Source organism: Sminthopsis crassicaudata, chromosome 6 (genome assembly GCF_048593235.1).
Source record: "Sminthopsis crassicaudata isolate SCR6 chromosome 6, ASM4859323v1, whole genome shotgun sequence".
Classification (NCBI taxonomy): Eukaryota; Metazoa; Chordata; class Mammalia; order Dasyuromorphia; family Dasyuridae; genus Sminthopsis; species Sminthopsis crassicaudata.
In genome coordinates this window covers 229,337,476-229,363,345 of record NC_133622.1, presented here as the reverse complement: position 1 = coordinate 229,363,345, position 25,870 = coordinate 229,337,476, and the positions used below count along the sequence as shown (strand labels likewise).

The window sequence follows — 25,870 nt, the reverse complement described above, 5'->3', positions numbered from 1 at the left end:
TGAATTGTGTCTGGCAAAAGAGAATTGAGCTCTTCTGAGCAGTAATCAAATGTGCTTGGAGACTGAGGACACTAATGATGATTGGCTCTTTAGTCCAACCCATATTAAAACTTCTTTTTTAAACATGTTCATCAAGTAGTCATTCAGTCTTGAAATCCGCAGGTGATATCTTGGTTTTGATTTAGGAGTTTGTGTATGTGTGCATGCATGTGCACATGTGTGTGTGTGTATATATATATATATATATATATATATATATATATATGCATTGTGTGTGCATGTGCATGTGCATGTATTGTATGTTTGCATGTGCATATGTGTGTGTACTAAGTCCCAGAAAGAATTGAATGAACTCAAAAGCCACTGAAGTTATGTGAACTATAACTCATTTCTTTTTTTTTTTTTTTTAATAATAATTGTTTTTATTTACCAGATATATGCATGGGTAATTTTACAACATTGACAATTGCCAAACTTTTTTGCAATAGCTCATTTCTATAACACTTTGAGGATTACAAAATCTTTTTCTCACAGTGTCTTGGGAGATAGGTAGTCCAAATATAATCGCCATTTTATAGGTGAGAAAATTAAGACTCTAAAACTTTTTGTTTCTTTTCTTTTCTTTTTTTTCTTCTTTCTTTTTTTTTTTCCTCTTTTTTAAGACTCAAAAACTTAAGAAAATAATTTACTTGGGATCACATAGCTCCTAAATGTAGGAGTTGAGATTTCAGTCCAGAACTCTGCACTCCAAAGACAGTGATTGATTGGTTCTTTGGGAGCTTCTTTTCACACATGTGTCATTGTGAGCAAACCTGAAGAGATAAGAGTATCAGGAGCCTTAGAAGAAAGCTCTTCTCCTCCATTGGCAATCTGTGCCTTGCATAAAATATTTCTTGTTGAGTCATCTTTCAGTTGCTTTGTAATTCTTTGTGATCCCCTTTGGGGTTTTCTTGTTAGAGGCACTAGAGTGTTTGCCATTTCCTCCTGCAGTTCTTTTTACAGATGAGGAAACTGAGGAAAACAGAGTGAAATGACTTGCCTAGAGTCACACAGCTAGTAAGTTTCTAAAGCTGGATTTGAACTCAGCTCTTATTAACTCCTAGCCTGACACACTTTGTTGTCTCACTGGCCCTGAATAAAACATACTCACACAAAATTAGAAATGAAAAGAATTTAGTTATATTCATTAAGCTCCAAATTATTACATTAGAGATAAGGAAATTAAAGCTGGTAGAGAGTGAAATCAGTTGTCTGTCCAAGGTCAGTAAGACACTCAAAGCTCACCACCCAACATTTCTTGGTAACTAGTTTTAGATAAAATCCCAAATACAGTGAAAAGATTAGATTTGACTCCAAATTATTGGGTAGATCTTTTCATAGAGCCAAATTTATGTTTTATATAATGGGTAGGGGAGAAAGATTGGATCACTTTCTGAATAATTAGAGATATCAAAAAACTGACTTGTTACCACTAGGAAGTAGTCCTTTCCCCCTGCACCACCTACGCCCATCAGATATCTCTAAGCAAGAATTGGATGATCAATAAGTTGTTGGGAGTGTTGCTGAAAAAAAGTCACATTCAAGTTGTGCAGAGCAAGTCTATAAACATTTATTTAAGGCTTATTTTGTATCAGGGACTTTGGTAATCACATGGGATACAAAGAAAGGCAAAACAAAAAACAAACAAACAAAAAAAAATGTTGTTCCTACAAGAGTTCACATTTTAATTGAGGAGACAATAAAAACGACTAGAAGATCAACAAAGAGTTGGGGGGGGCAGATAACCCTAAAATGACTTTTATTACGCTTCTGACATTTAAAGTCTGTATTCCTTAGTGAATAATACGTACTACAGAATCATGCTTCCAGTCAATAGCAAGTTGGTAAACATGGTGATTTTTCCAGTTCAGAAAATTAGAAGATAAATTTAAGGAAATATAGGAGATCATTGAGGTTAAGTGACTTGGTCAGCATCACACAGCCTAGTGTATGTCAGAGGTGATAGTTGACCTTAAGGCTTCCTAATTTCAGCCCATATATTCTGTCAACTACAATAGTGTTGTCAGATTCAAGCAGAAATTGATCCCTGCTACTTAGAACATATTTGCTTAGAAAACCATAAATTAACATTTTCTGTGTCATGTTATACTTTTATATATTTTTGTTAAACATTTCCCTGTTATGTTTTAATCTAGTTCAGGTCTCCTGTTTGATACTTTGGGGCAAAAATTGCTGTTGTGCTACACTAAATGGTAGGATCACCTTTAAAGAATCAGAAAGGACTTTGGAAGTCATCTTATAATAGATGAATTATTGGAAAATGCGTGTAAGCCTTGTTCTCCCCAATTTGTTCCATTTGGCGGATATACCTGTAAGGGCACTTTTTGTGTGAAGTTCAAGTTTCCGGTTTGTGTCCATATCCATCTCAGGTAGAGCCCAATAATCATCCCCCTGAGCCAGGACAACATCTTATTGTCAGAGACTGATTAGAATTGGGCAGCCATTGCTTCTCTTTTGGCAATGGGTCAGTTGATTGGAGCAATGTATTAAATAACTCTTCAAAGTATAAGAGAGCCAAAACACAATGTCCTTTGGAACTAGCACTCTTAAATAGTCTCCAAATTAATGGGAAGTGCCTGCACTAATGAAATAAAACATCAGTGCTTTGGCAGGAGGTGATTGGCAGGGACAACTGATGGCCTGATACATCTGTCTCTGAAAGACATAAATGGATTCCTGCTATAGCAGAGAATGAGTAACTATGGCAGAGGTTTAGGCTCTGGTTTAAAGAAAACATCTTCCTCTCTCCTGTCAGCCTAGCTAACAATATATTCCTTGGACATTTTTTCCTTACTGAATATAAATTATTGGCCATCCAGAAGGGATGGAACAATAGTGGGACCTTGGGGGTCCTAGAAAAATGGAGCATTGAGTAGTAAGGTTTTCTGGAAAGAAAAGTAGGAGGCTGCCAGTTAAAAATAACTTTATTTTACAACTTGATACAAGATGGAAAAAGTAGTCTGTAGCAACTCAGACAAGTCTAATGAATTTATTATATTCCTTTTTTTTCCTTTTCTCAAATCTTACTATCCTAATGATCTACTTCACCAAAATCCTATCTATATGTGTAAAATATGCATTTAAATGTATACATGTATGTGTGTGTGCATGTGTGTTATGTAGATATACAAATATGTTCTCTTATCCTTATTGATCATTATCATTTTCTTACTATTATTGTTGATTTGAGGTTAGGTGACATTTCATTATCATTATCCTCATTATCACTGTTTTAGATTGGATGAATGAAATTATTGACATAAAGAACTGACAGATGAGAAAATTCCTCCTCCCATGAAATGAAATTAGTATAGTGATAATGATGATGATGATCTACCAAAGATCAAAATATGTCTGTCTTCTTCTAAAGAATTCATTGATATTATTGTCAAGAGAAATGTAAATCTTCTAAATGACCGGCCAGATCTTTCTGATTATTGGTTTTTAACAATGATAATATTGATCGGCATGTAAATAACACTTTAGAATTTGACAGTTATTTTATAGACATCATCTATTTGATGCTCTTGAACTTCTGGGATAGATCTTGTAGGTAGCAGTTTACAGGAGGGTAAACTGAGACTCGGAAATGTTAAATGCTTTGCTACAGCTGTATAGCGAATATGAACCAAGTCTTTCATTATCTGAGTTGTAGTACTGAGGGCAGACTGAATCCCTATCATTGGTCATACTTTTCGAGATGAGAAAATCTTTCATTTTCATCTTTGGATACAACCCTGACACCCTCCAAGAATTAGTAGGTCATCCTATATTGTAGGTATTTGAAAAACTTTTATTGAATTGAATCAAATAGATTTGTTACATATAAACATGTGTACATATACTATACCTATATGCACATATGTGTGTATATATGCATATATATGTATATATACATACTTAACTAAGGAAAACATTGGTGAATTCTTCAACATAGAAAATTATCTCCATTCACAAACACAGAATGAAATCTATTTTTAGGTTTTAAGAAGTTGTCAAATAAATTTAGAAGTGACTTGGTTTTCCCTGGTTATAGAGGGATATATATATATATATATATATATATATATATATATATATATACACACATATATATACATACATCTATATATGTGTGTGTGTATATATATATATATACACACACATATATATATACATGTATGTGTATATATATATATATATATGTGTGTGTATATATATATACACACATATATATACACACACACACATATACACACACACACACACACACACACATATATATATATAATTAGAAAGGATATTAGAGACCATTATGTCAGATCCCCTATTTCTAGAAATAAGGAAATGGAAAAATAGCAATGTAAAGTGACTTGTCCAGGCTTGCAGTTACTTAAGTGTCAGAGTCAGGGATCCCAAATCTTCTTGACTTTAAGCCCAAGGTTCTATCTACTGGACCAAACTGACTCACCTACAAATACTTATTTAAAACTCAGAAATTCTTTTATTTCCTCTTTAGAGACATTTTCCTACTACAATAGTGTCTATCAGGAAGAAAAAAAGAAAGGAGAGAAGAAAAGAAAGAAAGAAAAGAGAGAGCTAGATCTTTTTGCTCTTATAATAAAATGTTTCTATTTGTACAACTGTCATTGAAAGTTCAAAAAAGCCTATGGCCTTTTCCTCTCCCAATGAATAGCAAAGGATGTCCTCATTCTCCCTGACTGTGCTGCTGACTCTGACCCCTACCACATGTGCTCAGATTGACTACTCTGACTTCTTTACAGAAATAAGCTAGCTAACAGCAAGTGAAAAGTATGTGAGAAAATATAATCTAAATAAAAAAGGGACTTTCCCTGTTTGAAAAGCATCCTAGCAGGGAGCCATTGTCAAAAGACAGGGCAAGAAACTTGGCTTTGGTCACAGTGGCCCAGACACCAAAATACAGGGTTTTCTAGAGGCTTGAAATTAAAACAATGAAAATGACTGGTTCCATATGTAGAGTGACTCCTTCTGTGATCTGAGAAAATTATTTTGAGATCAGTTTGAATAATATCAACAGAACTAAATGCCCTCCATTGCCCTTTATCCCAGATACAAATACATCCAAGTTTTAAATGGACATTCATTTGTATCTTATTTAAGTTCCAAATTAATGTGTATATGTGTTGGGTGTGTACATGTGCATCAGTAAGGGCACAATTCTCCAATATTATGGATTAGAATTGGGGCAATTAATTACATCTCAGCAGGCATGAAGCAAACCTATTGACCCTTGAGGCTATTTTCTGTCCCCATTATTTTAGGCTTTTCCTGACCACCCTAGTTGTTTGTGTGCTCCCTATTCCTCTGAAATTACTGAATATGTTCTTTGTCCAGACGACATGTTGGCTAGTTTGTGTATGTATTGTTTAGTTGCAATATCAGGGAATAAGTTCCTGGAGAATAGGAAATGTCTTGTTTTTGTTTTTAGACCTCCAGTCATTATAGGGCACAATGCATGCAGTAAGAGTTTAATAAGTGCTTGTTAAATTGAAATGTGAAAAAAAAAGTTATCTGGTGCCATGATGCCATGATCCTTGTGGATTTCAAGAGACACCTGGCTCCTTTATTGGGATAGGAGCTCCTAGGAAGATATTCCCTCCATCAATGTAGTTTTGTATCTGTAACTTAAGTTATTAGAACATTACTTACAACTCTTAGAGATTCATTGCCATACCCTGAGTATGTATGGAAAGTAGAGAATTGAATCTAAGACTTTATGGATCTGAGAACTATTTTCTTCCCCTTAGGCTAACAAAAGGTAAAATATTCATTTTATTTGAAATATTTCATTATAGTAGTAATCTTCATCCAGGGTTCCAGCCAGACTATATAATAGTAACTCTTCCATAGTGATAAATCCTCTTCTATCTCCTTTTCTTTGTACAACTGTTGTTTCCTCGTAGACTTCCTAGCTTCTCCTGTTACTTCTTGTTGCTAGAAAGAATTTGATTAATTTTGCATCACCTATTTTTACAATATCCCTTCCCAACTTCTGCCCCAAAATCAGATTTTATAAATATTTTTTTAAGAGGAGAAAATATTGACATAGTTTCAGAAATGTGCAAAAAAAAAATCAGAAAATACATTATTTCCCATCTCTTCTTCAGGGACAGCTTTGGCAATTTTGATTCCATAGAATTTAGATTGAATCATTTAGTTGTTTTCTTCTCTGCATTTACATCATTTTAGTCATTATATTGTGTATATTCTGTCCTAGAACGGCTTACTTCAAGTTCATATTGAAGTATCTTGACATAGAGAGGACTTTAATGGAGTACATGGTCCGCCCATCAGGTAGGTCTTATTATATGGCCATCTTGTCTTCTTTCTGGTCACACAGTTCTTTGATGAGAAACTTTATCCACATTATTTTGCATAATTCCCAGTTTGGAATATGTTGCAGTTTGTTCATGGCTACCAGGGGCTTCTCTACTAGGTCTTATAATGCTAATAAAATGCTGTTAATGTGAGCTATTATAAAGTATATTGCCTCATTTGAAGATCCCAGTAACCCTGTAAGAGAGACAATGCAACCATTATCATTATCATTTTACAAATGAAAAAGCTTGAAACTCAGTAATGGCAAATGACTTGATGCTAACAAAGAACAGGACCAAGATTCAAATGAATATCTTTGACTTCTATAAGTCAATGTTCTTTCTTCCACATCAAAATCTTTCTGTCTCTTTTAAATTTGTATAAATTTATTCCTCTCTCTCTCTCTCTCTCTCTCTCTCTCTCTCTCTCTCTCTCTCTCTCTCTCTCTCTCTGTCTCTCTCTGTCTCTTTCTGTCTCTTTCTGTCTCTCTGCCTCTCTCTCTCTCTCTCTCTCTCTGTCTCTGTCTCTCTCTCTCTCTTTTTTTTTTTTGCGTGTGATACACTGGTATTTTCAAGGACATCCGGATACAGACAAAATGAATAACAAATATGGAATCAAAAGACCTGAATTCTCTCTTCTTCTTTTATTATATGTGAACTTTGACTGGTCACTTGACTTCATTGTATAAGAGATCCCTAACTTGTGGTTTATGAAATTGATTTAAGAAATTGATAACTGTATTTCCTCATGATTTCTATCCTTTTGTAATCATATGCATTTAATTTTATGCTTTAAAAGTATTCCAAGAGGGTCTTTTCAACAAAGATGATTCAAGGCAATTCTAATAGATTTGTGATGGAGAGAGCAATCCCCTTCTACTAAGAGAACTATGAAGACTGAATGTGGACCAAAGCATAGTATTTTCACTTTTGTTGTTTGTTTGTTTTCTTTCTCATTTTTCCTTTTGATCTGATATTTCTTATACAGAATGACAAATATGGAAATATGTTTTAAAGAGGTGTATATGTTTAACCTATATGGCATTGCTTGCTGTTTAGCAGAAAGAATAGTGGTGGGAGGAAGGGAGAATAATTTAGAGCCCAAGGATCTGCGAAGGTGAATGTTGAAAACAATCTTTCCATGTATTTGGGGAACTAAAGGGCTATTTTAAAAAAGAACAAGGAAAAAAACAACAAAAAATGAAAAATTTCCAAGAAGGGGTTCAGAGATTTTATCCATTTTCCTATGGAATCATGTGCATTTTATTTTATACTTTAAAAAATTATTCTGAAAAAGCTTCTAGAGATTTTTTCCTGCTGTCATTCATGATAGAAATAAATGTTAAGAACCTCTGATCTAACTCTGTGATCCTATGTACAGTGTAGAAATTCAGTAAATAGTATTGATTTGATAATTCTGAATTATCTTCCTCTGGATGATTCTAAACAATTTCTAATACCCCTGGAGAGATATTAGAGCTTACAATTCTCATTAATTCAACAAAATAAAAAAACATTGAGTTCTTATTATATGCAAGGTGCTTAGAACTTTGCCTGGACAAAAAGATGAATAAAATGAGCTCCTTTCTTCAAGGACATTGATTTTTTTTTTCCATAGGGAAAAATAAAATATGTACATAAAATTGAATACAAGTAGAATAGGCTAGAGATAGATAGACATTTCTTCCCAAATGAACCAGTTTTGAACTCAGCTTCTAAGGAATGATAATTTGAGTTATAAATGAGAGACTTGCCAAACCATGGAACACTGACTTTAGGACTTTCATGGGACTACCTAGTGACTAAGTAGAGACTAGATATTTGGAAAAGATTAAAAGGGAAGTGGGGTGAGAAGAGGGGGAAAAGATGGCAAGAAAATAAGGAGGCTTTTGCTTCTAGTCCCTCCTTCTATTAGGTTTCCATCAGACTTCCCTATCCAATTGGGTTTTATAAGAACTCCTCTGAATATGCGACTAGAGATACTTGATTATGACTCCTGGTTCTTCATTTAGTCTGTGATCTTGGGTGAGTAGTTTCATCTTTCTAATATCCTAACAATCAAGGAGTTAATGATTTACTATATGTGATTTTAGATAGGTCTAACCTCCCTGAAGCTGGACAGGATGGTCTATGAGGTTACTTAAAGATCTCGACTTGTAGGTCTTTCCATGATTCTCTATAGTTTCTTAACAAGATAATATTTTGTTTCATTCATTTAGCATAATTTATTTAGCCTTTTTTTCCCAATTAATGGGCATCTACTTTGTTTGCAATTCTTTGTTACTACAAAAAGAGTGGTTACAAGTATTTTTATGTCTATAGAACCTTTTAAAAATAGCTTTTTATTTTTCCAAATATATGCAAAGGTAGTTTTCAACATTCACTTTTGCAAAACTTTGTTTTCCAATTTTTTTCTCCCTCCCTCCCTCTTGCAAGCAATCCAATACAGGTTAACCATATGTAATTCTTCTTCTTTTTTTTTTTTTTATTCATTTTTCCAAATTATCCCCTCCCTTCCTCCACTCCCTCCCCCCGATGGCAGGTAATCCCATACATTTTACATGTGTTACAATATAACCTAGATATAATATATGTGTGTAAATACCATTTTCTTGTTGCACATTAAGTATTAGCTTCCGAAGGTATAAGTAACCTGGGTATATGTAATTCTTTTAAACATGTTTCCAGATTTATCATATTATGCAAGAAAAATCAGATCAAAATGTGAAAGAAAAAAAGTACAAGAAAAAGACAAGCACGCAAACAACGACAACAAAGATAAAAATACTAAACTTTGATCCACATTCAGTCTCCATAGTTCTCCCCCTGGATGCCAATAGCTCTTTCCATCCAAAGTCTATTGGAATAGCCTTGAATCATCTCATTGTTGCAAAAGTGCATCATAGCTGATCGTGTATCATATGTCTTCATAGCTGTTATGTACAATGTTCTCTTGGTTCTACTCACTTCACATATGGAACAATAGTATTCCATTACTTTCATTTACCATAATTTATTCAGCCATTTCCCCAATTGAGGGGCATCCACTCAGTTTTCAGCTCCTTGCCACTACAAAAAGGGTTACACTACAAACATTTTTGTACATATCTGTCCTTTCCCCTTTTTTATGATCTCTTTGGGATACAGATCCAGTAGAGACATTGCTGGATCAAAGGGGGCACACAGTTTGATAGCCCTTTGGGCATAGTTCCAAATTTAGAATCTTTCTTTTTGTCCTTGACATCCATGAATATATCCTTAGCAAAGTAATTTCTTGGATGAAAGGATGTAAGCATTTCAGTTACTTTCTTTGCATTATTTCCAGTTGCTTTACAGAACTGTTGGAGAAATTAACAGTTCTACCAACAATGCATTAGTCTTTTGTCTTTCTATAACCTTTCCAGTATTGATTATTCCTATATTTTGTCATGCTGACAATCTTCTGTATGTCAGGTGAAACCTTATGGTAGTTTTCCTCTACATTTCTATTTTCATTATTGATCTATAATCCTCTTCTAGGCTGTCATAGGTTTCAGTCCTTTTGAAAATTCTTCATATTATTTGGCTATTTATCTATTGCAGACCCCCTATTTATTAATGCTCTCTCTTTTCTGAAATTATTTGATATTTATTGATCTATATGTATAATATATCACTTTATTAAATGCAAGCTTTTGAAAGACATCCCTGGTATTTTCTATAGTGTCTTGAATACAAGGTGTTTAGTAAATATTTGTTGAAATGAATTGAATCTATTGTAAAGAAATTGTATGGAATGGAACTGAATGGATTGGAATAGAATCGGACTGCATTTTGCATTCATAAAATAGATGTCAGCCTCAGAACTGGTAGAATGCCAGTTTTCACAAGTTACTGGTAAGATTTTTATTTTCAATTCAAAGAAATGGATAAATAGTTTGTAGTCTCTAGAAATAAGCATATATGCCTTAAATGGCTGTATGCTCCATTGGGATGAGAAGTAAATGTCTTATCAGGGAGAAAGGCAATATTATACTGTCCGTGTCTGTATTTTTCAAAAAAATCTCGTTTCTCTCTGATTTTGACATCTCAAAGTGAGCATTTCTTTTTTCATGAATGGGTCTTTGAGGAAAAGAGCTGGAAATTCACCGCACTGCTTATGAATAGAGAGTTCTAAGAGGATTTCAGGGTGATATATTTATAGATATCAGATTACTTTTATCTGGTTTTCTGAGAGTGATTTCCCATTAAAGGTCACAATATTATTTTTCATTTTTTAAAATGTAGAGAGGACTAATTTTCTCTGTGACATCTAAAGTGTTATGGTCCTGCTTTCTGTAGCTACAGCCTCATAAAATGTTTAACACAAAGTATAATTTAGCAGTAACTTTTTTCCCCTTAAAGACATTTTAGAAGGCAGTACAAATCCCATAAGTTTCAGAATACACTATATTAGAGTTGGGAAATGGAACTATCTTTTGCTTTATAGACTAAGCAGGCTATCAGTATTTTCCTGTAAGATAGTTGTTATGGGCACTATGATGCATCCCCAGCTATAATAACAAGCCTTTAAGGTAGGGTCATGTTATATTTTGGGGGCAGCTAAGTGGGAATAAAGTACCAGGCCTTAAGTTGGGAAGTCTAATCTTCCTGAGTTCAAATCTTACCTCAAACACTGACTAAATGTGTGACCTTGGACAAATAAAATGATCTGGAGAAGGAAATGGCAAACTAATATCTTTGCAAAAAAAAAAAAAAAAAAAAAAAAAGGAAAAACAAAGAGTTGGACATATCTGAACCCATTAATAACTACAACAATAACAATAATATACTGTATTTTCACATTTTACTGTGTTTGTGTCCTTTCCTAAGATGGTGGTAAATAGAGGAGGCCGTAGGGGTGGTTGACATGAAACTCTTAAAGGACTATTCAGAATGAATAGTCTATTCACATGAATGGAGAGTTGCAGTGAAATCACAGGACCAAACTTCTCCCTTTTCCCCCCAAAAAAGGATTCACTTCTTCATTGGTCTATAGTGTTGTAACTTTCACTGGAATCATTTTCAGGAAGCACTAGCATACTGGTTAATTGACTGATGCTTTGACATATATCAAGCTTGAGTTTTTATGAATGAGTATGTATGTGTGTATGGGGGGTGTTTGTCATGGACTCCTTCAGCATATGAATTCCTATTCAGAATACTGCTTTTAAATGCATAAAATGTGACATAAATAGTATTATAAGGGAAAACCAATTATATTGAGATGTAGTTATAAAAATATTATCTTTAAAAGTTCATGAAATCACATTTGAAACACCCCTAGTTATATGGAGAAGAGACCATTTTCAAGCTTAGATTTGTGAGATAATCTACAAACTCAGGTGACAAAGAAGATATATTGGACCAAATTAAGGGACCTGGATTTCTATCTTGGCTGTTCTATTTACTAACTGTAGGAACATGAGCAAATCACTGGACTGAAACTCCCTGACTCTCATTTTCTTCCTCTGCACAGGGATGGTATGGGACTAGATGATATTTAAAGTTTTATTCCTGCTCAAATGCACCGTGATTGAATTTATCATTAACATTGTGGGGAAGACAACACGGATGAGTGGTGGAGCTTGTTCTGTGAACCAGGACAGCTGGTTCAAGGAACCTCTTTGGAGGGCACACTGGTACATCTAAGAAGATAAAAAGGTTATAATTTCTAGCACGTGTGAGAAGGATGAGAGATTGGAGACTCTGGCTCTGGTCAGACATTGTTTTGGTCTCAGCTCTCTAAATGGCTGCCCTTCTCTGCTTATATTGACCAGTATTCTACTAATGTACTGACTTCTGTGGGAAGGCACCCAGGAAATCTGGAGTATTTGTGCTTAAATATGTATTCACTTTCAAGATATCTTGTGTCCCTGTAGTAGAAATGTTACATTTCTAGACATAGTTTGTACTAGGCAAGGATTTATTGGAATGATTCTGGACTTTTTTTTTGTTGTTGTTAAATTTATGTTCTTTTTTTTTGGTTTGTATTTTTTATTATAACTTTTTATTTATAAGATGTTTGCATTGGTAATTTTTCAGCCTTGACAATTGCCAAACCTTTTGTTCCAACTTTTCCCCTTCTTCCCTCCACCCCTTCCCCCAGATGGCAGATTGACCAATACATGTTAAATATATTAAAGTATAAGTTAAATACAATATATGTATACATGTCCAAACAGTTGTTTTGATGCACAAGAAGAATCGGATTTTGAAATACTGTACAATTAGCCTGTGATGGAAATAAAAATGCAGGTGGACAAAAATAGAGGGATTGGGAATTCCATGCAGTGGTTCATAGTCATCTCCCAGAGTTCTTTTGCTGGGTGTAGCTGGTTCAGTTCATTACTGCTCTATTGGAACTGATTTGGTTCATCTCATTTTTGAAGAGGGCCACGTCCATCAGAATTGATGATTCTGAACTTTCACATTCATCATAACCTGTTTATCTGTTGACTCCATAGGAGTCTTACCCTGGTCATTATGGAGCTTAATGGAACCTAACAACTAGTTTTTTTTTTTTTTTTTATTTAGAATTTTTTCCCACAGTATATATGCATGAGTAATTTTTTTTTATAACATTATCCCTTGTATTCATTTTTCCAAATTATCTCCCCCCTTTACTCCCTCCCCTTGATGACAGGCAATCCCATACATTTTACATATGTTACAATATAACCCAGATACAATATATGTGTGTAAATCCCATTTTCTTGTTGCACATTAAGTATTAGATTCCGAAGGTATAAGTAACCTGGGTAGATAGACAGTAGTGCTAACAGTTTACATTCACTTCCCAGTGTTCCTTCTCTGGGTGTAGTTGTTTCTGTCCATCACTGATCAACTGGAAGTGAGTTGGATCTTCTTTATGAACAACTAGTTTTTTTGATGATTTCCTTGGCAATAAGTTAATACTGATTATGATTAAGAAGTCAGACAGTAGCAAGTTTCATTAAACATTATGGGCCAGGCATTGTGCTAAACACCGAAAAAGAGACAAATAAATAAAAATAGATATAGAGGCAAAAACAGTTCCTGAACTCGAGGATCTTTCATTCTAATGAAGGAGACAATATACGGATAACTGTGTACATAGATATATGCAGTGTCAACAAAAACTAATTTCAGAAGGGAGGCACTATTAGGGGCTAAGGGACAAATGGAACAGTGAACTCCTGAAGAAGGTAAGATGTGATCTGACTCTTAAAGGAAATCAAGAAAGTCCCAAGTGAGGGATGGAAGCATTCCAGGCAATGGGGCCAACCAGTGAAAGGCACAGAGGCAGCAGGTGGAATATCTTTTGGAAGGGATATCAAGAAAGCCATTGTTGCTATATAATAGAGCATTTGGAGAGATAGATAAATATAGGTATAAAAGGAGACTGGAAGTATAAAAAAGGGTGAAGTTGTGAAGGGCTTTAAAAGTCAGAGGATGTTATAGCAATCTTGGAGATAATAGAGACCGGGAGGCCTCAGATAGTGTCAAGATTAGAGGAATATTTGCTCTTGCCATCCCCCATGCACCAATGACTCAGCTGTTGCCCCAAGGCTTGTGGGAATTTGCCTCCTGGGATAGGCACAAATTTTACTCAAGAATGAAATTATAAAACATTCTCACTTATGCACAATCTTATGTGTTTTCCCCAGTGGGGAAATACTGGCATGAACCTAAGGAAGCTAATTTTTGTAAATAAAAATATATATATATATATATATATATATATATATATATATATATATATATATATATATATATATATATATATATATATATTTTTTTTTTTTTTTTTTTTTTTTTTTTTTTTTTTTTTTTTTTTGCCCATGAGTATACCCAACCCTCCCTCAACCTTTAAGGCTATACTTAACACTCTGAGAATCAGTGTGACATAGTTAATAGTATCCTGGCCTTGGCCTTGGGATTAAAAAGATATAGATAACTCTCCAGGCAAGTCATTTAAACTTCTGAGGTCTCAATTTTCTTATCTGTAAAATGGGGACAATAATAGCATCTACTCCCAGGGTTATTGTGATCATCACAGGAGGTAACATTTGTAAAGACACTTTGAAAACCTTAAGGCACTATATAAATGCCAGTACAATTATTATGATGATAATTGTTTATTATTTTTGAATGCGCTTATTGATGTGTGACGGAGATAATTATACTGATTTTCTGGATGGCTCCTACCACCACCAGCACCCCCTTTGTTTTGCTAAGCAATAGGGGTTAAGTGACTTGCCCAGTGTCACACAGTTAATTAAGCGTCAGATGTCTGAGTCTAGATTTGAACTCAGGTTTTCCCTCATTCCAAGTCTGTCCACTATGCCTCCCAGCTGCCCTTTCCCTTCCTTTGAAGCCATTCTCTAAAGTAGAAACATATTTGGAACAGTTAGAGCATCAGCAGAATAAAGTCTTGCAGTGACTACTTGGAGCGAGACAGTTTTTATTGAATGTATTAAGTGCTGGTGTATTTGCTTTAATTGAAAAACAAACAGCTCTATACTTATCAAAAAGAGAGAAAAAAAGGAGAGGAAGTTCTCTTCAAAGAGTCGCTAATACAGTTGGGAACAGAAAATTCAGGCATTGCAAACAGTGTGAAAACAATCCCCAAATACTGTGACAATAACAGCAAAAGAATTAGAGGATTAATAGGATGTTACAAGTTCCCCAAGGGGACTAGAGTGAAGGAGCCATCCCAGTGGACTGAGGAAAGGCTATAAACCCTACTAATTCAATTAAGTATGTATATATTGATTTCTTCTTATGTGCTTAACTCTCTACTAGGCCCTAATGATAATAAAGAAGTAATATAAATCAACATCTGCTCTCTACATTCATCCCTGGGGATATAATTAGAAAATAGTGCAAGATAATATTTATGGAAAGGGTTTTGAGTCAGAAATCCTGGGTTCAAATCTCAGCTCTGCTCTTTGCTATGTGACCAAATAGGTAAATGGTACCATTTGTTGGCCACTTGTTGTATCTCGTTATACCTGAGGTAATTGAGGTTTTGAAAAGATAAATTACTTTCTCAGAGTCAAGTCAGTGTCAGAGAGCAGAGTTATGACCAGCATCTCGCCCAATGTTGTCAGTATATACTGCTGCCCAAGCCCTTGAAGGCTAAACAGAAAAAGGGGCAACCAGGTGGCTCAGTGGGCCTGAGGTCAAATTTGGCCTCAGACACTTATTAAATGTATGATCCTGGGCAAGTCATTTAATTCTATTTATTTCAGTTTCTTTTGCAAATGAACTGAGGAAGGAAATGGCCAATCACTCTAATATCTTTTCCAAGAAAATCTCAGATCGGGTCACAAAAAATGCAGCACAACTGAAAACAATTAAACAACATAGTCCTAAAAAGGGTAAACAATGTTCAAGTCTGAAAAGGAATAAGCTGACCTTGAAGAATAGAAAATCCATGACTACAAGCCAAAGGAGACTGCAGAGTATTTTTTTTAAAGTATCTTTAGAGTTTATTATTTATCTTCATTCCTCTTATTTATCAGTTAAAGAAACCAAGGTCAAGAGAGATGAATTTATTGACCCAAGGTCACACATACAGTAAGTCTCTTGGGCAGGAATCAAAACTGAAACAGAACCAGAAATCCTGACTCTGTCCACTCTACCATGTTGTTGCCCCTAGGTAAATCCTCTCAGTGCTTGTTTGAGCGTGTCTTACTGGTACTTTTCTGAACCTCATTTAATGGCCATTAGGATAGAGACTATCAAGAGCATGGAGAATTCAAACAAGATGGCATCATGAAAAGTACAAATGAGATGAGATATCCATTAGTGCCTCATCGAAACGGTTACTGGCTGGACATAATCCAGAATGTGTAAAATTCAGGAAGCAGAACACATCTTCCGAAGAACTATTCTCATTTCCTTTGGCTATATTACCTGTCCATCTTATGCTAATCTTAGGGGTCAGGAGAAAAAAAAAATTAAAAAGCATCTGCTTCTCTTCATATTTTTCTTGTTAATCAGAGCTGAAACAACTTTCATCATCATTAAGTTAGAAGAATGATTCTGTCATATATGTCATCACACAAAAGCATATTGATACCAATGCCGCATTAGCGCTTTCCCACATCCTCAGGAGCCATATATCTCCATTGAGATTATGTAGTAAATCAAAAGACTGCAGAGATAAGCAGGAACCCAGCAGTGTTAAGTATTGGATGTCTGAAAGAACTAGGATACAAATTCTACAGATAGCTCAGTTTTTACAGTTAGTATTTGAGGGGGGAAAGAAGAGTTTACAATTTTGGAATTTACCTATTTATTAGGCCATTGTAGAAGTTAAAAAAGTCTTTAATTTAACGAGTAATCCATCACCTCTAACTGCCTAACCTAAGAAGAGAGTGCGACATATTAAATAGAGGGATAATCTTAGAGCCACAAATTCCTGGGTTCAAGAACTGTCTCTAGCTGTGTGACTGTCAGCAAGTAACTTAACCTTGGACCATTCTCTGAAAAGAAAATATTACAAATGACTTGTTATTCCACATCAGTAGCTTTCACACCAGGAATTTTTCTAAGCAAAAAAACAAAATTGAGATTGCTACTATAAAATCCAAATGTACTAACATTTTTTGCTTAACTTTTTATTGGGTTTTGTTGCCTGCTAAGTTTTATTTTCCTTTCAGAACTGAGAGACCCCTTGGTGATCATTTAATCACATCTCTTCATTATTCAGAGGTGGAACTGAAGTTCACAGAAGGAGTGTTGTCCAAGGTCATACAGAAAGTTAAGAAGAAAGCCAAAATTAGATTCTTAGCTATAGGCTGCTACATGGACTAGTTGGTTGTTCATGTTATTGGACCAGAGTCCAATAACAGGGTCAGTGGAAACAATCACCAATATGTCCTACCTTAACTTCAAATTCAACTTGTTTCATTGTGAATTTTCTATTGTCCTCTCTTCCTTCCCCACTGCCCTTCTCAAATTGACTCCTCATCTGAATTTCATAGAAATAGTAACATCAAGACTATCCTCACCATCTCTGATCCGAAAATCTTAGCACCAAATTTATTCAATGTAATTGGGATGAGAACTACAAAAAAAAGAGTCATTTCAGGTTCAAGTCTGCCTTTGTGAAAATCCCCTGACACAGTGTTTCTCAATCTGCCATCTGTAGTTAGCTGTGGGAGTGGGTAGATAGCTGAATTGTTGGAAGGGGTCTATGGATCCATAAATAAATAAGTGTAGCATCAGTAAACTTAATCATTTGTCTCACATTTTTATTTTCAAATATATGTAGAAGCTGATATTAATCAGATATGAAGTCATATAAAAGCATTACTGAATTCACAGCTGTTGTTTATCATTAGGTATTTTCTCAATTAGTAGACATTAATAATAGACCTGTAATATAATTAAAATAAACCAGCTATCGTATGGATGGGGAGGAACTTTTTTTTTTTTATGTTAAAAAGGTCACACTCTCAAAGGCTGAAAATTTGTTAAATACTTTTAGTCTATTTTCCATAATCAAGTCTTCATTTTCTTCATTTAAATTCAACAAGCATTTATTAAGCATCTATACTTCATTGGTAATGGGCATTTCTTCATGCAAATATCTATGGAATTACAGGTTTAATTAACAAGTAAAAACCAAAAAAATGTTCTGGGTACTGTTCTTGGCTCTGGAGATTCAAATATAAAACTATATCTTGGTCCTTGAGGAACTTTGCTATATTGTTTTGTATTGTTATACATTTGTTTTGTTTATGCATTTTCCCTCCTTTTCTCCCTTTCTCCCTTCCTTCTTTTTTGTTTTTTTTCTTTCCTTCCTTCCTGTTCTTCTTCTCAATCTTCTCCTTCTTTTCCTCCTCTCTTTCACTCCTTATTTCTATCCTTCCTCCCTCCCTCCCTCCCTTCCTTCCCTCCCTCCCTTCTTTCCCTTCCTCCCTTCATTCATCCTTCACTCCCTCCATTCATCCTACCCTTCCTCCCTCCCTCTCACCCTTCTTGTTTTTCTGCATCATCCTTCCTGATCATCTTATCTCGATATGACATAGAAATTAAATCTGGTGTCCTGAAAATATGAAGGGTAAGTAGTTCAATGAATAGAGCCCTGAGCCTAGTATCAGGAAGACAAGTTAAAACTCTTGCTTCAGACACTTACTGGCTGTGTGATCCTGAACAAGGCGTTTAACCTTCTTTGCCTCAGTTTCCTTATCTGTAAAATAAGCTGGGGAAGTAAATGGCCAGCTACTTCAGTATCTTTGCCAAGAAAACTTAAATGGGATCATGGAGAATCATGCCCAACTGAAATGATTGAAAACAACAATCAAGAAATGTAATCAAACTAGTACTCTAGTCTTAGCCTTTGCATTAACTTTGATCAAGCAAATTCCCCTCTCTTAACCTTATCTTCATCTTCAAAAATTATATTTGGACTAGATAATCTGTCTGAATCTCTTCAATTTTAAATCTGTGGTCCTAGGATCTCTAAAAGATCTCTAAAGAAAAAATTCTCAAAAATATAACACTAGCCTCTTTGAGTTTTAGCAACTCATTCTTAGGAAAAACAAACTAAAAACAAAGAAAGAACATAAGATTTGAAGCTGCAATGGACCACAGAGACCATCAGAACAGATTTTTGTATATTTTCCAAAAAATAAACAAAAAAGGAACTAAGACTAATGGAGAGAAGTTAAAGGAAGGCTTATTTTGACACAAGACTTTTCTAACAATTAGAAAGTTGTTTCTAGAGCTATCCAGCAGTAAAAGAATAGGCTGCCTTGTGAGATAATGAGTCCTTGTAATTAAAGTTATTCAAGCAGGTTTTCCATCTGTTATGGCTGCTGGGGAAGATCATCTGTTTGGGGTAGAAGGCAAAGACTCAGTGGCCTCTAAGGTACCTTTAAGAATCTATGAATGGTAAAATTACAAACAGTAGCAGGATTATGAAGCTTATCTTTTAAGCCACAGACAATGGGTTAGGCTATTCTGACTTTACCAGAGCAATATTCAGTGCCAAACAAATCGTCATATGCACAACTTGGGCAAAACAATAGAAACAGCAAATGGCGACCAACCAACCTTCCATTTGGAAACTGACTTTCCCCTACCTCTGCAAAATATTTCAGTGGGGATATTTCTGTTTTCGGTTTTCTTAAGGAAAAATAGGTTAGAAATTGAGGAAAAGAGAAAATCAAAATCTTCCCTTAGTCAACAAATTAAATACTAATTCATTGAAGGCTTAGTGTGGCTAAGGCTTTGGGTTATTGTCTTCTAAACTAATATCTTATGACTTAGCGTAGCACCATTTTAAAATTTTTCTGTAAATGTCATCATTCTTAATAAAACTTCATCTGATGAATAATAATTTATCAGTGCCTACCATGTGTTAGGATCTATGTTAGGTCCTAAAGATAGAGAAAGAAAAATGAAACAACCTCTGCCCTCCAAGAGCTTACATGTTATCAGGAAAGTAACCTGTCAATAAATAATTTTATATATATGTGTGTGTGTGTGTGTGTGTGTGTGTGTGTGTGTGTATTTATATATATATATATATATGTGTATGTGTATTTGTATATATATATGTGTGTGTATATATTTATTTATATATATACAATTATATAAATTAATTTCAGATTTATTTTGAGGAGCATAAAAAAGGCTTTATGTGGAAGGTTTCAGTATACCTGAGTTTTTTTTTTTTTAAATAGTATTTCATTTTTCCAAATAACATGCAAAGATAATTTTTAACACTTACTTTTGCAAACCTTGTGTTCTTCCTTTCTTACCACTCTCTTCTCCCCAAGACAGCAAGCAATCTAATACAGGTTAAATGCATTCAATTCCTCTAAATATATTTCCATATTTGTCATGCTGACTAAAAACAATCAGATCAAAAGGAGAAAACATAAGAGAGAAAAAAAAAACAAGCAAAAAAACCCAACAAATTTGAAAATACTATGCTTTGATTTACATTCAGTCTCATAGTTCTGTCTCTGGATCTGGATGGCTCTTTGCAACACAAATCCATTAGAATCTTTGAATCACCTCATTGTTGAAAAGAGCCAAGTTTATCACAGTTGATCATCATGTAATTTTGTTGTTACTGTTGTACAATTTTCTCTCAGTTCTGCTCATTTCACTTAGCATCAGTTCACATAAGTCTTTTCAGGCTTTTCGGTAATCAGTCTGCTCATCATTTCTTATGGAACAATAATATACTATTACATTCATATACCGTAACTTATTCAACCATTCCTCAATGAGGGGATTCCACTCAATTTCTAGTTCCTTGCCACTTCAAAAGAGCTGCTACAAATACTTTTGTACATGTGGATTCTTTCACTCCTTTATGATCTCTTTGGATTACAGAACCAGTAAAAACATTGATGGATCTCAAAGGGTATACACAATTTTCTAACCCTTTGGGCCTAGTTCCACATTGTTCTCTAGAATGGATGGATCATTTCACAACTCCAACAATAATGCTTTAATGTCCCAGTTTCCCCACATCCCTTCCAACATTCATCATTTTCTTTCCCTGACATCTTAGTCAATATGAGAAGTATGGAATGGCACCTCAGAGTTTTCTCAATTTGCATATTTTCTAATCAATAGTGATTTAGAGCATTTTTTTTCCATATGGCTAAAAATGGCTTTAATTTATTCGCCTGAAATTTAGATCTGAGTTTTGAAGAAAGGTAGAGATTCTAAGGGACATCCAAGAGATGAAGAATGAAGGGATTCTAGAAAAAGAGTTCAAAACTAAATGAAAAACAGTTTTTTAGGATCATAGATTTTAGAGCTGAAAGGAAAACTAAGGCCTTTAATACATCAACTCATTTTATAAACAAGGAAACAGAGACTCAGAGAGTTTAAATGACTTTCCTGGTATCATAAACTAATGTCAGAGGTAAGATTTGACCCAGATTTTCCTCATTTTTTATTCCAGACACATAACTCTATCCTTTACCTCTTGCTTATTACAATAATAGCTTTCATTAATATAGCATTTTGAAAACTATTAAAACCTTTACACATAATGGCAATATTACTAGGTAGATAGTGGAAATATATATATATATACTTATACATATATGTGTTTGTGTAGGTTGCCTTTGCATATATGTGTGTGTGTGTATATGTGTGTATGTGTGTGTGTATGTGTGTATGTGTGTAGGCATATATTGCATAGTATAGTTATAATATATAATATATAACATAGTCTATATACCATAGTGTAAGCTATATATATATTATAGGAGTACTATGTAGTTTATTTCATATATGTTATAAAAATCATACATGTTATATAGTTTATTATATCCTAGAATATATCGTGTAGTTTATTATATGTATTCTAGAATATACCGTGTAGTTTATTATATGTATTCTAGAATATACCATGTAGTTTATTATATATATTCTAGAATATACCATGTAGTTTATTACATGTATTCTAGAATATACCATATAGTTTATTATATGTATTCCAGAATATACCGTGTAGTTTATTATATGTATTCTAGAATATACTGTGTAGTTTATTACATGTATTCTAGAATATACTGTGTAGTTTATTATATGTATTCTAGAATATACCATGTAGTTTATTATATGTATTCTAGAATATACCATTGTATTTTATTATATGTATTCTAGAATATACTGTGTAGTTTATTATATGTATTCTAGAATATACCATTGTATTTTATTATATGTATTCTAGAATATACCGTGTAGTTTATTATATGTATTCTAGAACATACCGTGTAGTTTATTATATGTATTCTAGAATATACCATTGTATTTTATTATATGTATTCTAGAATATACCTGTGTAGTTTATTATATGTATTCTAGAATATACTGTGTAGTTTATTATATGTATTCTAGAATATACCATTGTATTTTATTATATGTATTCTAGAATATACCGTGTAGTTTATTATATGTATTCTAGAATATACTGTATAGTTTATTATATGTATTCTAGAATATACCATTGTATTTTATTATATGTATTCTAGAATATACTGTGTAGTTTATTATATGCATTCTAGAATATACCATTGTATTTTATTATATGTATTCTAGAATATACCGTGTAGTTTATTATATGTATTCTAGAACATACCGTGTAGTTTATTATATGTATTCTAGAATATACCATTGTATTTTATTATATGTATTCTAGAATATACCTGTGTAGTTTATTATATGTATTCTAGAATATACTGTGTAGTTTATTATATGTATTCTAGAATATACCATTGTATTTTATTATATGTATTCTAGAATATACCATGTAGTTTATTATATGTATTCTAGAATATACTGTATAGTTTATTATATGTATTCTAGAATATACCGTGTAGTTTATTATATGTATTCTAGAATATACCATTGTATTTTATTATATGTATTCTAGAATGTACCTGTGTAGTTTATTATATGTATTCTAGAATATACTGTGTAGTTTATTATATGTATTCTAGAATATACCATTGTATTTTATTATATGTATTCTAGAATATACCGTGTAGTTTATTATATGTATTCTAGACCATACCGTGTAGTTTATTATATGTATTCTAGAATATACCGTGTAGTTTATTATATGTATTCTAGAATATACTGTATCGTTTATTATATGTATTCTAGAATATACTGTGTAGTTTATTATATGTATTCTAGAATATACTGTATAGTTTATTATATGTATTCTAGAATATACCATTGTATTTTATTATATGTATTCTAGAATATACTGTATAGTTTATTATATGTATTCTAGAATATATCGTATAGTTTATTATATGTATTCTAGAATATACCATATAGTTTATTATATGTATTCCAGAATATACCGTGTAGTTTATTATATATATTCTAGAATATATAGTGTAGTTTATTATATGTATTCTAGAATATACTGTGTAGTTTATTATATGTATTCTAGAATATATTGTATAGTTTATTATATGTATTCTAGAATATACTGTGTAGTTTATTATATGTATTCTAGAATATACTGTATAGTTTATTATATGTATTCTAGAATATACCATTGTATTTTATTATATGTATTCTAGAATATACTGTATAGTTTATTATATGTATTCTAGAATATACCATTGTATTTTATTATATGTATTCTAGAATATACTGTGTAGTTTATTATATGTATTCTAGAATATACCGTATAGTTTATTATATGTATTCTAGAATATACCATATAGTTTATTATATGTATTCCAGAATATACCGTGTAGTTTATTATATGTATTCTAGAATATATCGTGTAGTTTATTATATGTATTCTAGAATATACCGTGTAGTTTATTATATGTATTCTAGAATATACCATGTAGTTTATTATATATATTCTAGAATATACCATGTAGTTTATTAAATATATTCTAGAATATACCATGTAGTTTATTATATGTATTCTAGAATATACCATATAGTTTATTATATGAATTCCAGAATATACCGTGTAGTTTATTATATGTATTCTAGAATATACTGTGTAGTTTATTATATGTATTCTAGAATATACCGTATAGTTTATTATATGTATTCTAGAATATACCGTATAGTTTATTATATGTATTCCAGAATATACCGTGTAGTTTATTATATATATTCTAGAATATACCATGTAGTTTATTAAATATATTCTAGAATATACCATGTAGTTTATTACATGTATTCTAGAATATACCATATAGTTTATTATATGTATTCCAGAATATACCGTGTAGTTTATTATATGTATTCTAGAATATACTGTATAGTTTATTATATGTATTCTAGAATATACTGTGTAGTTTATTATATGTATTCTAGAATATACTGTATAGTTTATTATATGTATTCTAGAATATACCATTGTATTTTATTATATGTATTCTAGAATATACCGTGTAGTTTATTATATGTATTCCAGAATATACCGTGTAGTTTATTATATGTATTCTAGAATATATCGTGTAGTTTATTATATGTATTCTAGAATATACCGTGTAGTTTATTATATGTATTCTAGAATATACCATGTAGTTTATTATATATATTCTAGAATATACCATGTAGTTTATTAAATATATTCTAGAATATACCATGTAGTTTATTACATGTATTCTAGAATATACCATATAGTTTATTATATGTATTCCAGAATATACCGTGTAGTTTATTATATGTATTCTAGAATATACCATGTAGTTTATTATATGTATTCTAGAATATACCATGTAGTTTATTAAATATATTCTAGAATATACCATGTAGTTTATTACATGTATTCTAGAATATACCATATAGTTTATTATATGTATTCTAGAATATACCGTGTAGTTTATTATATGTATTCTAGAATATACCATATAGTTTATTATATGTATTCTAGAATATACTGTGTAGTTTATTATATGTATTCTAGAATATACTGTATAGTTTATTATATGGATTCTAGAATATACCATTGTATTTTATTATATGTATTCTAGAATATACTGTATAGTTTATTATATGTATTCTAGAATATACTGTATAGTTTATTATATGTATTCTAGAATATACTGTGTAGTTTATTATATGTATTCTAGAATATACCATTGTATTTTATTATATGTATTCTAGAATATACCGTGTAGTTTATTATATGTATTCTAGAATATACCATTGTATTTTATTATATGTATTCTAGAATATACCGTGTAGTTTATTATATGTATTCTAGAATATACTGTGTAGTTTATTATATGTATTCTAGAATATACCGTGTAGTTTATTATATGTATTCTAGAACATACCGTGTAGTTTATTATATGTATTCCAGAATATACCTGTGTAGTTTATTATATGTATTCTAGAATATACTGTGTAGTTTATTATATGTATTCTAGAATATACTGTGTAGTTTATTATATGTATTCTAGAATATACCGTGTAGTTTATTATATGTATTCTAGAATATACCTGTGTAGTTTATTATATGTATTCTAGAATATACTGTGTAGTTTATTATATGTATTCTAGAATATACTGTGTAGTTTATTATATGTATTCTAGAACATACCATATAGTTTATTATATGTATTCTAGAATATATCGTGTAGTTTATTATATGTATTCTAGAATATACTGTATAGTTTATTTCATACATTCATACAAATATATATATATAAAGAGAGAGAGCATGAGAGAGAGTATATTCAGTATTCAGGAGGTGGCCTATGTATCTGATATTTATATGTATCTGATATTTATTTACAAGACTATCTAAGTTCAGAGAATGCTGTCACCTGGTATAGTGCATGAGGGCTGGCTGGATCTTTTGATTACAACTACTCTAAGATGGTACACTATGGTTAGTTAGTCAATAAAATTTTATTAGGTGCCTAATATATGCCCGATACTATGGCCTAAATATAAGTGCTGAGGACAAAAAGAAAGTCGAAAGACAATCT

At 32.5% G+C, this 25,870-nt stretch overlaps 1 protein-coding gene across 6 annotated transcripts in view; it reads left to right on the top strand.

Annotated features, from left to right (window-relative positions):
- The window catches only part of LRRC4C (leucine rich repeat containing 4C), a 1,473,705-nt gene that overhangs the window by 1,297,836 nt on the left and 149,999 nt on the right, over positions 1-25,870 (top strand). The window contains exon 2 of one of the 6 annotated variants that reach the window (XM_074272323.1): positions 6,299-6,375. The exons of 4 other annotated variants lie outside the window; for them this stretch is intronic. The gene's annotated coding sequence lies outside the window, so the exon portion shown is untranslated. Of the gene's footprint in view, positions 1-4,295; positions 6,376-25,870 lie in introns of those variants that run through there. One more of the 6 variants, XM_074272324.1, reaches the window with a different exon arrangement.